This window comes from Capra hircus, chromosome 21 (genome assembly GCF_001704415.2).
Source record: "Capra hircus breed San Clemente chromosome 21, ASM170441v1, whole genome shotgun sequence".
Classification (NCBI taxonomy): domain Eukaryota; kingdom Metazoa; phylum Chordata; class Mammalia; order Artiodactyla; family Bovidae; genus Capra; species Capra hircus.
Window position 1 is genome coordinate 1,154,903 of NC_030828.1, and position 13,694 is coordinate 1,168,596.

General features: G+C 36.7%; 1 protein-coding gene across 14 annotated transcripts in view; it reads left to right on the forward strand.

Annotated features, from left to right (window-relative positions):
• LOC102188534 overlaps positions 1-13,694 on the forward strand; it is a 147,744-nt gene that overhangs the window by 19,313 nt on the left and 114,737 nt on the right. For 12 of the 14 annotated variants that reach the window (XR_001919887.1, XR_001919883.1, XR_001919891.1 and 9 more), the window contains exon 1: positions 13,576-13,608. The exons of 1 other annotated variant lie outside the window; for it this stretch is intronic. The gene's annotated coding sequence lies outside the window, so the exon portion shown is untranslated. Of the gene's footprint in view, positions 1-7,005; positions 9,539-13,575; positions 13,609-13,694 lie in introns of those variants that run through there. One more of the 14 variants, XR_001919884.1, reaches the window with a different exon arrangement.

Below are 13,694 nucleotides of genomic sequence, written 5' to 3' on the forward strand. Positions count from 1 at the left end.
TCTCATTTTTTCTTTGTTTTGCAGGGGTGGAAGTTATTTTCTGGAATTCCTGAATCTGGATGTGTCTTTTTTTCCTAGATTAGGCATTCCAGCCATTATTTCTGTGAATAGCACTGGCTCTCCTTTCTCGCGATATTTTTCTGGGACCTCTGCGCATGCCAAGTCACTTCAGCCATGTCCGACTTTTTGTGACCCTGTGGACCGTAGGCTTCCAAGTTCCTTTGTCCATGGGATTCTCCAGGCAAGAATACTGGAGTAGGTTGCCATTTCCTTCTCCAGGGGATCTTCCTGACCCAAGGATTGAGTGGGCAGGTTCTTTACCACTAGTGTCACCTGAGACCTCTATAACACATATAGTTAGTTAGTATCCCATAAGTCCTTAATGCTATTTTCACTTTTTAATTCTTTCTTTTGACTTATCTTAGTGGATGAATTCCACTTCACTGTCTTTTAAGTTTTCCAGATTCTTCTTTTCACTTGATCTAGTCTACTGTTGAACTCTCCTATTGCATTTTTTAGTTTGGTCATATTCTTTGGCTCTGTGATATCTGTGTGGTACTTGTAAAAATTTTCCTGTGTGTTAGTTAAAATTCTTATTTTGTTCATACATTTCTCTTATTTTGGTAAGCATGTTTATGATCGTCGTTTTGAACTCTCAGGAAAATCACTTATCTTCATTGTTAGTAAGATCTGTTTCTAGTTTCTGTTGTTCTTTTATTTTCCTGTGTCTCTTCATTTTTCTTGGCTCTCTATGTTGTTTCTGTGCCCTACTCCAATATTCTTGCCTGGAGAACCTCATGGGCAGAGGAGCCTGAAGGGCTGCAGTCCATGGGGTCACAAAGAGTCAGACATGACTGAATGACTAAACCACCACCACCATGTTGTTTTGACTGTTTGGGTTTGTTTTTTTTTTCTTTCCATACAAATTTTAAAATTATTTGTTCTACCCAAAAAATCCCATTGATATTTAGATAGGATTTGCATTATATCTGCAGATTGCCTTGAGTACTGTGGTCATTTTAACAATGTTAATTCTTCTAATCCAAGAATGCAGTGTATCTTTCTATCTTTTAACAGTATGCAGGTAAAACCCTTTCAGGGAAAGGTTGGGAGAAGAGTGACTTTGCTTACTGCTTTTGCACTGAGCCTATGGGAAAGCCAGCTAGGAATTGCCCCTTTGTTTTCTATAGTCTGTGGAATTTGTGAATGGAACCCCCTTTAACTATATGACTGATGGTCTTGAGACCTATTTCTTGAGTAGAACCTATAAAATCTTGGGTATAGACGTGTACAAGGTCCTTCCAGGGAGATACTAGGAACTTAAAGCCCCGTGGAGTGTGGAGGAGTGGTGTCCACTTCCACGTTCTCTGAGAGGATCAGAGCCAGCCCCTGGTACCTGCTAAGTTAGAAGACTAACCTTCAGGCAGCAGCTATTAAAGTAAGTGTTAGTGTTAGTCACTCAGTCGTGCCTGACCCTTTGTGACCCCATGTACTGCAGCCTACCAGACTCTCCTGTCCATGGAATTTTCCAGGCAAAATCCCCTGGAGAAGGAAATGGCAGCTCACTCTTTAAAGCAAGCAGATACTCTTTCAGGGGAAAACTGAAATATGCAATTTTGTTTGTTCCCTCTGTGCTGATAGCTGGGATGGTAGCCTTGGTGAGTGCTTGCATTCTTATTAAGAACTGTTTCTTTGTTTGCCATACTGTTTTGTCTGATTTACACAAGCTGTTGGTTTTTAGAGCAAGGGATTTTGTGAATCTGTCCCTCTTGTGAGTCTTAACCCACAAGACTGATTTCCTTTCGGATGGACTGGTTGGATCTCCTTGCAGTCCAAGGGACTCTCAAGAGCCTTCTCCAACACCACTGTTGCTAGATTAGTCCTTTGGTTTTCAGGGAGAAGCTAGAAATTGGGGCTTCTCTCCTGATGGTAAGGCACTATGCTGAGGGTGGAGTTGATGCCAAGAATGTGTAAGGAAACAGCCTTTCCTACCTGTTTTGATGTTTTTTCTCATTTGTCCTACTTTCTGAAAGTTTCTGAGTCTCTTTCAGAGTAAATTGTTCCGTGTGTAGCTGTACATTTCATGTGTCTGTATGAGGAGGGGAGCTTAGGCACCTCCTTTGTCACCATCTTGTTGCTTCTGAATTTCTAAAGTTTTAGATCTTTTCAGTCAAAACCTTTACCATTGCTTTAATATTGTTTTTGAAACGTGAAGTGCTTAATAATTTAATCTTAGCCTTGGATAAGCAGTTTAGTTACTCAGTCATGTTCGACTCTTTGCAGCCCCATGGACTGCAGCACACCAGTCTTCCCTGTCCGTCACCAACTTCCAGAGCTTGCTCAAACTCATGCCCATTGAGTCAGTGATGCCATCCAACCATCTCATCCTCGTCGTCCCCTTCTCCTACCTTCAATCTTTCCCGCGTCAGGGTCTTTTCAGATGAATCAGTTCTTTGCATCAAGTGGCCAAAGTATTGGAGTTTCAACTTCACCATCAGTCCTTCCAGTGAACATTCAGAACTGATTTTCTTTAGGATGAACTGATTCGATCTCCTTGGAGTCCAAGGGATTCTCAAGAGTCGTCTTCAACACCACAGTTGAAAAGCATCAATTCTTTGGTGCTCAGCTCTCATTATAGTCTAACTCTCACATGCATACATGACTACTGGAAAAAACCATAGCTTTGACTAGACAGACCTTTGTTGGCAAAGTAATGTCTCTGCTTTTGAATATGCTGTCTGTGTTGGTCATAGCTTTTCTTCCAAGAAGCAAGCATCTTTTAATTTCATGGCTGCAGTCACCATCTGCAGTGATGACTCCTTTTATTCTTCAAAGATATTTTATTGTATGGATTTCTAATTTTCATTATGATCAGTGAATATATTCTATATCAGCTGAGTTATTTTAAATATCTTTGGCTTGATACATGGTTTATCTTGGTGAATATGCCATAGACACTTTTTAAAAGAGTGCATTTATTCTGAAGTTGTTGACTAGTGTTTTATTAATGTCCATTGGGTTTAAGTGGTTGATAGTATTGTTCATATCATCTATGATTGATATTGTGCTTTATTCTGTAGATTACTGAAAACGTAGTTTAAAGTCACCACAACTGTGATTTGATTTGTCTGTTACTCCCCTTTATTTCTGTCAGTTTCACTTCAGGTAATTTGTAACTTTTATTCGTCATACAAACTTCTGTAATTATTTATAAATTGACCATCTTATATTTTGAAATGTCTCTATCTTTGGTAATAAACAGACATGATGTTTGCATTATTGAAAATTAAGATAACTGCTCTAGCTTTCTTTTGCTTTCTGTTAGGATGGTGTTATCTTTTTATCTTTTCAACCTATAACTTTATGTATAAAATGTCATTAGATGGTGTATAGTTGTTTAGTATGTTTTAACCATTAATGGAATGTTTATTCAGTGTTCATTTAAATATTGAAAAAGTGGATTTAAGTCCACCTCTTTTACTGTTTGTTAAGTGTGTTCACATCTTTTATTGTTTCTTTGTGAAGTGTATACTCCCTATCAGTGCCTATCTTCTGCTTTCTATTCTTCTGTCTCTTCTTCTCTGCTTCCTTTTAATTTTTTTTCAAAATTCTTTTTCCTTTACCTTTTTAGCTATACTTCTTTTTTTTTAGTGGTTTTCTAGGGAATACTATATATATTTGTTTTAGCCTTTTAAGACTATTAAATCATTTCCCATAAAAAGAAGAATCTTGGAAATATACATACCTATTTACCTAGTCTTTACCCCTTATATGCTAGGGTTGCCATATATACTACAAGTAATATAGACAATGGAATAATTGTTTTAAATAGGTATATTTATTTTTAAGAATTTAAGAGGGAAAATATTTCATATATAGAAAATTATAAAACACTGGTGAAAGAAATCAAAGAGGACACTGATAGATGGAGAAACATACCATGTTCATGAATCAGAAGAATCAGTATAGTGAAAATGAGTATACACTACCCAAAGCAATGTATAGATTCAGTGCAATCCCTATCAAGATACCAACGGTATTTTTCACAGAGCTAGAACAAATAATTTCACAATTTGTATGGAAATAGAAAAATCCTCGAATAGCTAAAGCAATCTTGAGAAAGAAGAATGGAACTGGAGGAATCAACCTGCCTGACTTCAGGCTCTATTACAAAGCCACAGTTATCAAGACAGCATGGTACTGGCACAAAGATAGAAATATAGATTGATGGAACAAAATAGAAAGCCCAGAGATAAATCCACGCACCTATAGACAGCTTATCTTTGACAAAGGAGGCAAGAATATACAATGGATTAAAGACAATCTCTTTAACAAGTGGTGTTGAGAAAACTGGTCAACCACTTTTAAAAGAATGAAACTATAACACTTTCTAACACCATACACAAAAATAAACTCAATGGATTAAAGATAAATAAGTTTCTGTTGAAACAGAAATGCTCAGTTTTGAGAAACACTTTAGTGTTGTAATGTCTTTTATTAGTGATTCTTAAGTTCTACTTCATTTTACTCATAAATCTGTCATCTATCCGTAGATCTATCATCTATCACTTTTATCTTCCATAATTTATCCGTTTGTCTCTATCATCTGTCTAGCTTATTAATATATGTTATTCAAATTCTGTTACTCATCATCTTTTGTGTATCATCTATCCATCCATCCTGCTATGAAATATAATAGGAAGAAGAGCATGGCAATGGAAAAACAAGGGCTTTACCTCCCATGTGAAAGGACAGTGATGACAGTGGTCTCTGAGGTGATGACGCATAAGGAGAAAACAATAGCATGAGGACGGAGGGCCATTAAATTAAGGGACTCATCTGGCAGGAACTCTTGACTTCCTACTATGCTCCAATTTGGAAAATCAGAGTAGAGCTGCCTCCATTCTGTGCCAGCTTTCATGAGAAAATTTAGTCTAAGTATGGTAACTGCCTTCTCAGTCCACTTACGCTTCAGTGTCTTAAAACTAAGTTTTAATTATATGAAGTTACTACCTCAGTCTACATTAAAGTAGACCATGGATTGGTAAGCCTTTTCTGTAAAGGGTGAAATAACAAGCAGTTTCAGTTTTGTAGGATGTATCATCTCTGTTGAAGCTGATCCTCTCTGCTCTTGCAGTGTAAAAGCAGCCAAACACAGTATGTAATTGAATGAGTGTGGCTGTATTTCGGTAAAACCTTGTTTACAACAGCAGGCTTCGTGCTTCAGTACCACATGCTGAACTAGAGCATTGGCTAAACCAGAACCTGGAAAATAATCAGATTAATTACCCAGTACATGGTAAACGTATCTGAAAATTATTTTTCCATTTTACTTTCATGAAAATTATTAATAATTCTGCTAAATCTCATTCACAAGAGAGTGCTCTAAGTGAATACTGTATGCCATCATAACCTAAGCAATGTAAAACCAATTTACATGACTGGAGTGAAATGAACCCCTTTCCAGTTATAACCAATAAATTATATTTTAAATTTAGCGTATTTTTCCCACAAGTTCCCAAGGATTGTCACCAAAATCTTACCTGCTTTCTTTTCCTCTTCAGTACATTTCAGGTCAGAATATTGTCTCTCAATTCCTTGGTGGTATCTGGTCTCCTTAGGCTTTGACTGCAGTCTGTTTTGACTTCACCTGAGCAGTTTTTGTAATTGTTTCAACATCTCATAATAGGATTTGTATGTTCCAAAGCTATCATGTAATCTTGTTCATAAAAATGTGAAAGATTCACATTTTCATAAATAACTAATGAACATAATCTTTAATCCAATTAAACTGTGTTTTCCAAATTTTCTCCATGTTGTCTACATTGGAGAGTTTACAGGAGAGAAGGAATATCCAAAACCTGCTAGCTTAAATTTGGGTTATTATTTTTTCTGCAGTCATTTGAAAATGTACCTTTATGTTTACTTGAAACTTACATTACCAGGTTAGTGTTAATATTCTATTAAAGGCTCACCCAAATCAATTAGAAAAAGACAAGTATTCCAGTACAAAAGTAGGAATACATATAAATGAACAAATCAGAGAAGGAAAGTACCATGAATGACCAAGAACACATAAAAATATACTCAACCAGGCTGCTGCACAAGCCCTCTGCAATGGCCCACACTCTGGAGTGTGTTTGTTTCTGGATAAATCTAATTCTTACCAAAAAAAAAAAAACAGCTCAACCATATTAATCTTGCAATGAAATAACTATATACTAAATAATTATTATAAATATATAATGAAATTAATATTTGTGTGTCTTTAAACATAGTCATTAACACACAAATCAGCAATTACTTTTTTCACCTATTAGATTAATGGTGCATTTATTAGCAAAGTATGGAGAATTTGGAACTCCTTGTGTGTTAGTCTGTCCAAAAGACAGTGAAAAATATGTATTAGATGGAAATTGGCACATTTTGACAATTTTATATTTAGAAATTTACCTATAGGACATAATAGGAAGTGTTCAAATGTGTATGTAAACTCAAGGGTACTCATTACAGCCTTAGTTATACTTGTAAAATTATAAATAATCTTTATCAAATCATAATGCTAGGAAAATAATTCACGTATCCAATTTAATTGTATTTAATATATTGAAATTAATTGACATTAAAATCTAGCTTTTTCAAAAGTTTGGCCATTAGTTCCTGAGTACCAACTATGTTTGAAACATTAATATTGTGTTTTATTCACATAAAATGAAATATGCATGTGCTTGTTTGGATATAGTCAATAAACTAATTTTATAGGAAGACTTCAAAAACTGTTGATGATGAGTTTGGATCATTATTTTACTATTGTGTATGCATGTGTGTGATGTGTAGCCTCAAATTTATATATTTCAGTTATATATAGCATTTATTGAATTCTTAGTATGTGTACCACATGCTGAAATAAACACTTTTTCATGGATTATTTCATTTAATACTAATAATAACCATACAGTATAGGATATTCATTCCTTTTTTTAAGATAAGATAGAGACTCGTTAGAAACTAAATTTGATTGTGCAATTGTTATTCAGAACTTAAGAAAAACACAATCAGTGTCATAGCCTTTGGAAGATGAAAATAATACTTATATTTTGCTACATTTCCTCTAGTTTTGGGGGAAAGATACACATTTTTGAGGTCATCTTTATTTTCTCTGTTGTTAAGGTCAGAGCCATGCAAATTCTCAAATTTAGTTCTTTAAACTTAAAAGTGTAAGTGTTGAGATACTGCAGGAACAGGAGAAAAAGATGAATAGGACATTGGTTTGTTGGAAATTCTGTGGTATAAATTTACAAATTGTAGAATGACTTGTTGAAATAGGGGTGCCAGTGCTTAGGAGATGAGGCAATGTTCCTTGGGAAACTATTTCATAGAGACTGGTATGTCATGGGGGTACAAATTGAAGTCCAAAAAGAAATGGCCAATGAGAGGAGTATCACTAAATGGAAAAAATCAACTTTAACGCAGAATTGATGACAGGTAACACCAAGAGAAATACTGTAAATAGCAGGGAAAGGACCAATGAGGAACTTGGAGTTGAAGGTACAATCCCTAACTACTATAGATTCAAGTGTCATAATGTTCTAATGAAATATTTTTCAGATTGTACTTTATGACCATATGGTATAGATTATAAACTACTTCATATGAATATGTGTTCCATAATCAATTCACTTTTCTCCAGTTGTCTGTATTCATTCTAACACTTTTCTAAAGACAGTACCTTGTGTCTTACAAGTACCATTCATTAGTAATTTTGAGCTAGTAGCTAAAATGTTGGCCAGAATGATAAGCAGAGTGAATTGTGACATAAAGTTTTGCCTGATTGTGCCATAGCAGTGGCTAAAGTACATTTAAAAACTTGGATGGTTTATAGCAAGAAATGTGTGTTATGCTAAAGTTTGCCTTCGTATTTTCTGGTATCTTGAGGAGAACTAAACCTGTATAAGATATTCACAGCTGAGGCCCTGGAACAGAGAATACTGAAGGAAAAAGCAGTCATAGTTAATTAAGTAAGGCTGCATCTGTCATGGAGGACTGCTGGACACAGCTGCTCAGCCTCTAATTTTGATGGATGCAACTTGGGGATGTTTGAATATGGTAAATCTCTTTAATGATGGTAAAGTGTTTATAATATTACTAAACCAACATGTGAATGAGTGAATGAATTAATAGGGTCAAAAGTAAAATACTACAGAAAGTTGTGATAAACATAGAAGAATGACAGGATATAAAAACTCAGCACTTGGCAATAATCATAATTGTTTCAGCCAGGAAAATCAAAAGATTCTAAAACTCATTGGAGAAAATTTGAGGGGAAATGATACATTTTAAAATGTTTTTAAAAATATTTATTTTATTGATGTATAGTTGATTTACAACTATAAGACTTTTAAGTCTGAAGTTTGATCAAAATGAATATAAAAGAATATGTAGGGCAGAATGTCTTGAAGCACATGGTTTCAGGTGTACATGCTCAGGAAATATGAAAGTGTGGAATAAGAGCATGAATACTTTGATACCAATGGGTTTTGTCTGTATCTGCATTTGAACCATTTATAATAGAACGTGTTTTTACTCACAGTTCCTTCACTTAGCATGATTTTTCAAAGTTCAGCCATGTTATAGCATGGATTGGGACTCCATTTCTTTTTATGGGTGAGTAATACCCCGTTTATAGATCATATTTTGCTTGCGTATTCATTCATCAATTTATGGCATTCTACTAACTTATTTCTGTTCTTTGGCTGTTTTGAATAATCTTGCTATAAATACTTATGTGGAGATTTTTGTGTATATGTATTTTTTAGTTCTTTTAGGGATAAGAACACAAGAAGTTGTCTGACCAGGATTTTAAGATCATACTTGCTTCGTTTGAAGGTGTACAGGTCTGCACAGTGAGCATTTGGTTGAATATTGGTGGAAACTCTTACTGTAGAAATAAGTAAATTGAAAAACCAAAATAAACACAGTTGAAGCCCATTGCCTCATACCTGGTTCATTCAATTTGAATGTATTTAGTTTTTATTATTGTGCATTTTTGTTATTGTGTTCTTGTTTTAAATATGGAATCAATGTTGGTTTGCATACAAAGCATTTCATTGTCTTACAACACTAATTATGATGGAGAAAGGGCATCTTGCATAAGTGAATTAAATATTCAAGGATAGTAGGATCATTCAAATCGGTAGAATTCTGCCACAGAAATAAATTGATTTTACTCATAATGTTCATGAAGAACTAAAATGAAAAACCTCTTCTCATTGGTTTAATAGCTGGTGTAGCCTCCCATACTCATTTTCATCTCTACTTTCCACATGTAAATTAAGTGGCTTAGTATGTTTCTAGGATTATGGACGCCTGTATTATTTCTTGGGTGTTTTCAGGATCTGTCCTTTCTCACAGGCGAACAGCAAAAGGTGTCTTTAAATGAATGAGTCTGGATCATGTATTTATACATTGTGAAAAATCTGAAGAAAATGAGAAACAAAATGACTGTTGTTGAACCATACTATATTTCTATTCTAAGCAAGTAAGGGAAGACTTTAACTTACTCATTTTTAGTGTTATTCACAGTTTGGGTAGTTTTGAATGCTACCAGTTTTGCATGTATTCAACATTTGATATCTGAATATCTGATTTCTTACTAAATGGTATTCCTTTTGAATGTGTGCCTACTAACACATATATAGACTCAAAATATGAGAGAGTGGAGAGGATACCTGAACACTGGCCCAGTGTTCTGTGCTACATTTTTCCAATATTATATTTGTACCTCTTACATAACTTTAATTGTATGTACTTTAAAATACACCATTTGTCACGTGTATTTCTATGGGTTTTGGCAAAGGTATAGAATAGTATATCTAGCACCGCAGTCATGGTGTGTGTCGGGGAGGGGGGTGTCCATTACCCCTAAAATCCCCTTGTGTTTCTCCTTTATAGTCAATCCCTCCTTCTGCTCTTCAGTCTCTTGTAATCACTGTTTCTATAGTTCTGCCTTTTGTTTTTGTTGTTCAGTCACTTAAGTCATACCCAGCTCTTTGCAACCCCATGGACTATAGCATGCCTGGGTCTTCTGTTCTCCATTATCTCCCGAAGTTTTCTTAAATTCTTATCCATTGTCTCAGTGATGCTATCTAACCATTGTATCCTCTGATGCCCCCTTCTTTTGCCTTCAGTCTTTCCCAGCCTCAAGGGCTTTTCCAATCAGTCATCTCTTTGTACCAGGTGGCCAAAGTATTGGAGCTTCAGTTTTATCAACAGTGCTGCCAGTGAATATTCAGGGTTGATTTCCTTTAGGATAGACTGGTTGGATCTCTTTGCAGTCCAAGGGACTCTCAAGAGTCTTCTCCAGCAGCACAGTTGAAAAGCATCAATTCTTCAGGTACTGCGATTCTTTATAGTATAACTCTCACATCCATACATGACTACTGGAAAAACTGTAGTTTTGACTGTACAAACCTTTGTTGGCAAAGTAATGTCTCTGCTTTTTAATATGCTGTCTAGGTTTGTAATAGTTTTCATTCCAAGGAGCAAGTGTCTTTTAATTTCACGGCTGCACTCATCATCTGTAATGATTTTGGAGCCCAAGAAAATACTAACGTGAGATGAGTACAGTTGTGCATCAGTTTGAGCATTCTTTGACGTTGCCTTTCTTTGGGATTGGAATGAAAACTGACCTTTTCCAGTCCTGTGGGGACTGCTGAATTTTCCAAATTGGCTGACATATTGAGTGTGGCACTTTCACAGCATCACCTTTCAGGATTTGAAATAGCTCAGCTGGAATTCTGTCACCTCCACTAGCTTTGTAGTGATACATCCTAAGGTCCACTTGACTTCACACTCCAGGTTGTCCAGTTATAGGTGAGTGACCACACCATCATGGTTTTCTGAATCATTAACACTTTTCTTGTACAGTTCTGTGTATTCTTATTACCTTTTCTTAATCTCTTCTGCTTCTCTTAGGTCTTTACTGTTTCTGTCCTTTATCGAGTCCATTCTTACATGAAATGTTTCCTTGATGTCTCCAACAAGTATTTTCTTGAAAAGATCTATGGTCCTTTGCATTCTATTGTTTTCCTGTATTCTTTGCATTGTTCATTTAAGATGGTGGTCTTATCTCCTTGCTATTCTCTGAATTCTGCATTCAGTTGGGCATATCCCTTTCTCCCTTGCCTTTCACTTCTCTTATTTCCTTAGCTATTTGTAAAGCCTCCTCAGGCAATCACTTTGCCTTCTTGTATCTTTTTCTTTGGGACAGCTTTGGTCACTGCCTCCTGTACATTGTTATGAACCTGCATGCATAGTTATTCCGGAACTCTGTCTACCACATAGTCCTTGAATCTATTCCTCGCCTCCACTATATAATCATAAGGTATTTGATTTAGGTCATACCTGAATGGCCTAGTGGTTTTTCCTACTTTCTTCAATTTAAGCCTGAAATTTGCAGTAAGGAGCTCATGATCTGAGCCACGGTTAGCTCCAGGTCTTGTTTTTACTGACTGTATAGAGATTTTTCATCTCTGACTGCAAAGGACATAGTCTGATTTCAATATTGACTATCTGGTGATGTACACATATAGAGTCATCTCTTGTGTTGCTGGAGAAAGTTGTGTGCTTTGAGGGCTACTCCATTTCTTCTAAGGAATTCTTGCCCTCAGCAGTAGATTTAATGGTCATCTAAATTAAATTTGCCCATTCTCATCCATTTTAATTCACTGATTCCTAAAGATATTGATGTTTAATCTTGTCATCTTCTGCTTGATTATGTCCAGTTTACCTTGATCCATGGACCTAACTTTTTAGGTTCCTATGCAGTAATGGGTACAGCATCAGATTTTACTTTCACCACCAGATATATCCACAACTGAGCATTGTTTCTGCTTTCACCTAATTGCTTCATTCTTTCTGGAGTTATTAGTAATTGCCCTCTGATCTTCCTCAGTAGCATATTGGATACCTTCCAACTTAGGGGGCTTATCTCCTGGTGTCATATCTTTTTGCCTTTTCATACTGTCCATGGGGTTTTTCAGGCAAGAATAATGGTGTGGGTTGCCATTTCCTTCTCCAGGGGACCAGGTTTTGTCTTTTCAGTTCAGTTCAGTCACTCAGTCATGTCTGACTCTTTGCGACCCCATGAATTGCAGCACGCCAGGCGTCCCTGTCCATCACCAACTCCCGGAGTTCACTCAAACTCACATCCATCGAGTCAGTGATGGCCATCCAGCCATCTCCTCCTCTGTCGTCCCCTTCTCCTCCTGCCCCCAATCCCTCCCAGCATCAGAGTCTTTTCCAATGAGTCAACTCTTTGCATGAGGTGGCCAAAGTACTGGAGTTTTCAGCTTTAGCATCATTCCTTCCAAAGAACACCCAGGACTGATCTCCTTTAGAATGGATTGGTTGGATTTCCTTGCAGTCGAAGGGACTCAGGAGTCTTCTCCAACACAGTTCAAATGCATCAATTCTTCGGTGCTCAGCTTTCTTCACAGTCCAGCTCACATCCATACATGACTACTGGAAAAACCATAGCCTTGACTAGACGGACCTTTGTTGATAAAGTAATGTCTCTGCTTTTAAATATGCTATCTACGTTGGTCATAACTTTACTTCCAAGGAGTAAGCGTCTTTGAATTTCATGGCTGCAATCACCATCTGCAGTAATTTTGGAGCCCCCCAAAATAAAGTCTGACAGTTTCCCATCTATTTCCCATGAAGTGATGGGACCAGATGCCATGCTCTTTATTTTCTGAGTGTTGAGCTTTAAGCCAACTTTTCCACTCTCCACTTTCACTTTCATCAAGAGGCTTTTTAGTTCCTCTTCACTTTCTGTCATAAGGGTGGTGTCATCTGCATATCTGAGGTTATTGATATTTCTCCCAGCAGTCTTGATTCCAGCTTGTGTTTCTTCCAGTCCAACGTTTCTCATGAGGTACTCTGCATATAAGTTAAATAAGCAGGGTGACAATATCCAGCCTTGACGTACTCCTTTTCCTATTTGGAACCAGTCTGTTGTTCCATGTCCAGTTCTAACTGTTGCTTCCTGATCTGCATACAGATTTCTCAAGAGGCAGGTCAGGGGGTCTGGTATTCCCATCTCTCAGAATTTTCCCACAGTTTATTGTGATCCACACAGTCAAAGGCTTTGGCATAGTCAATAAAGCAGAAATAGATGTTTTTCTGGAACTCTCTGGCTTTTTCCATGATCCAGAAGATGTTGGCAATTTGGTCTCTGGTTCCTCGGCCTTTTCTAAAACCAGCTTGAACATCTGGAAGTTGACGGTTCATGTATTGCTGAAGCCTGGCTTGGAGAATTTTGAGCATTATTTTACTAGTGTGTGAGATGAGTACAACTGTGTGGTAGTTTGAGCATTCTTTGGCATTGCCTTTCTCAGGGATTGGAATGAAACCTGACCTTTTCCAGTCCTGTGGGAAGTGCTGAGTTTTCCAAATTTGCTGGCATATTGAGTGCAGCACTTTCACAGCATCATCTTTCAGGATTTGAAAGAGCTCAACTGGAATTCCATCACCTCCACTAGCTTTGTTTGTAGTGATGCTTTCTAAGGCCCAGTTGACTTCACATTCCAGGATGTCTGACTCTAGGTGAGTGATCACACAGGTTTTGTCTTTTAAAGAATGCCATTTAAATGGAATCAAACATTACATAGTATCTAGGGTCTAGTTCCTTT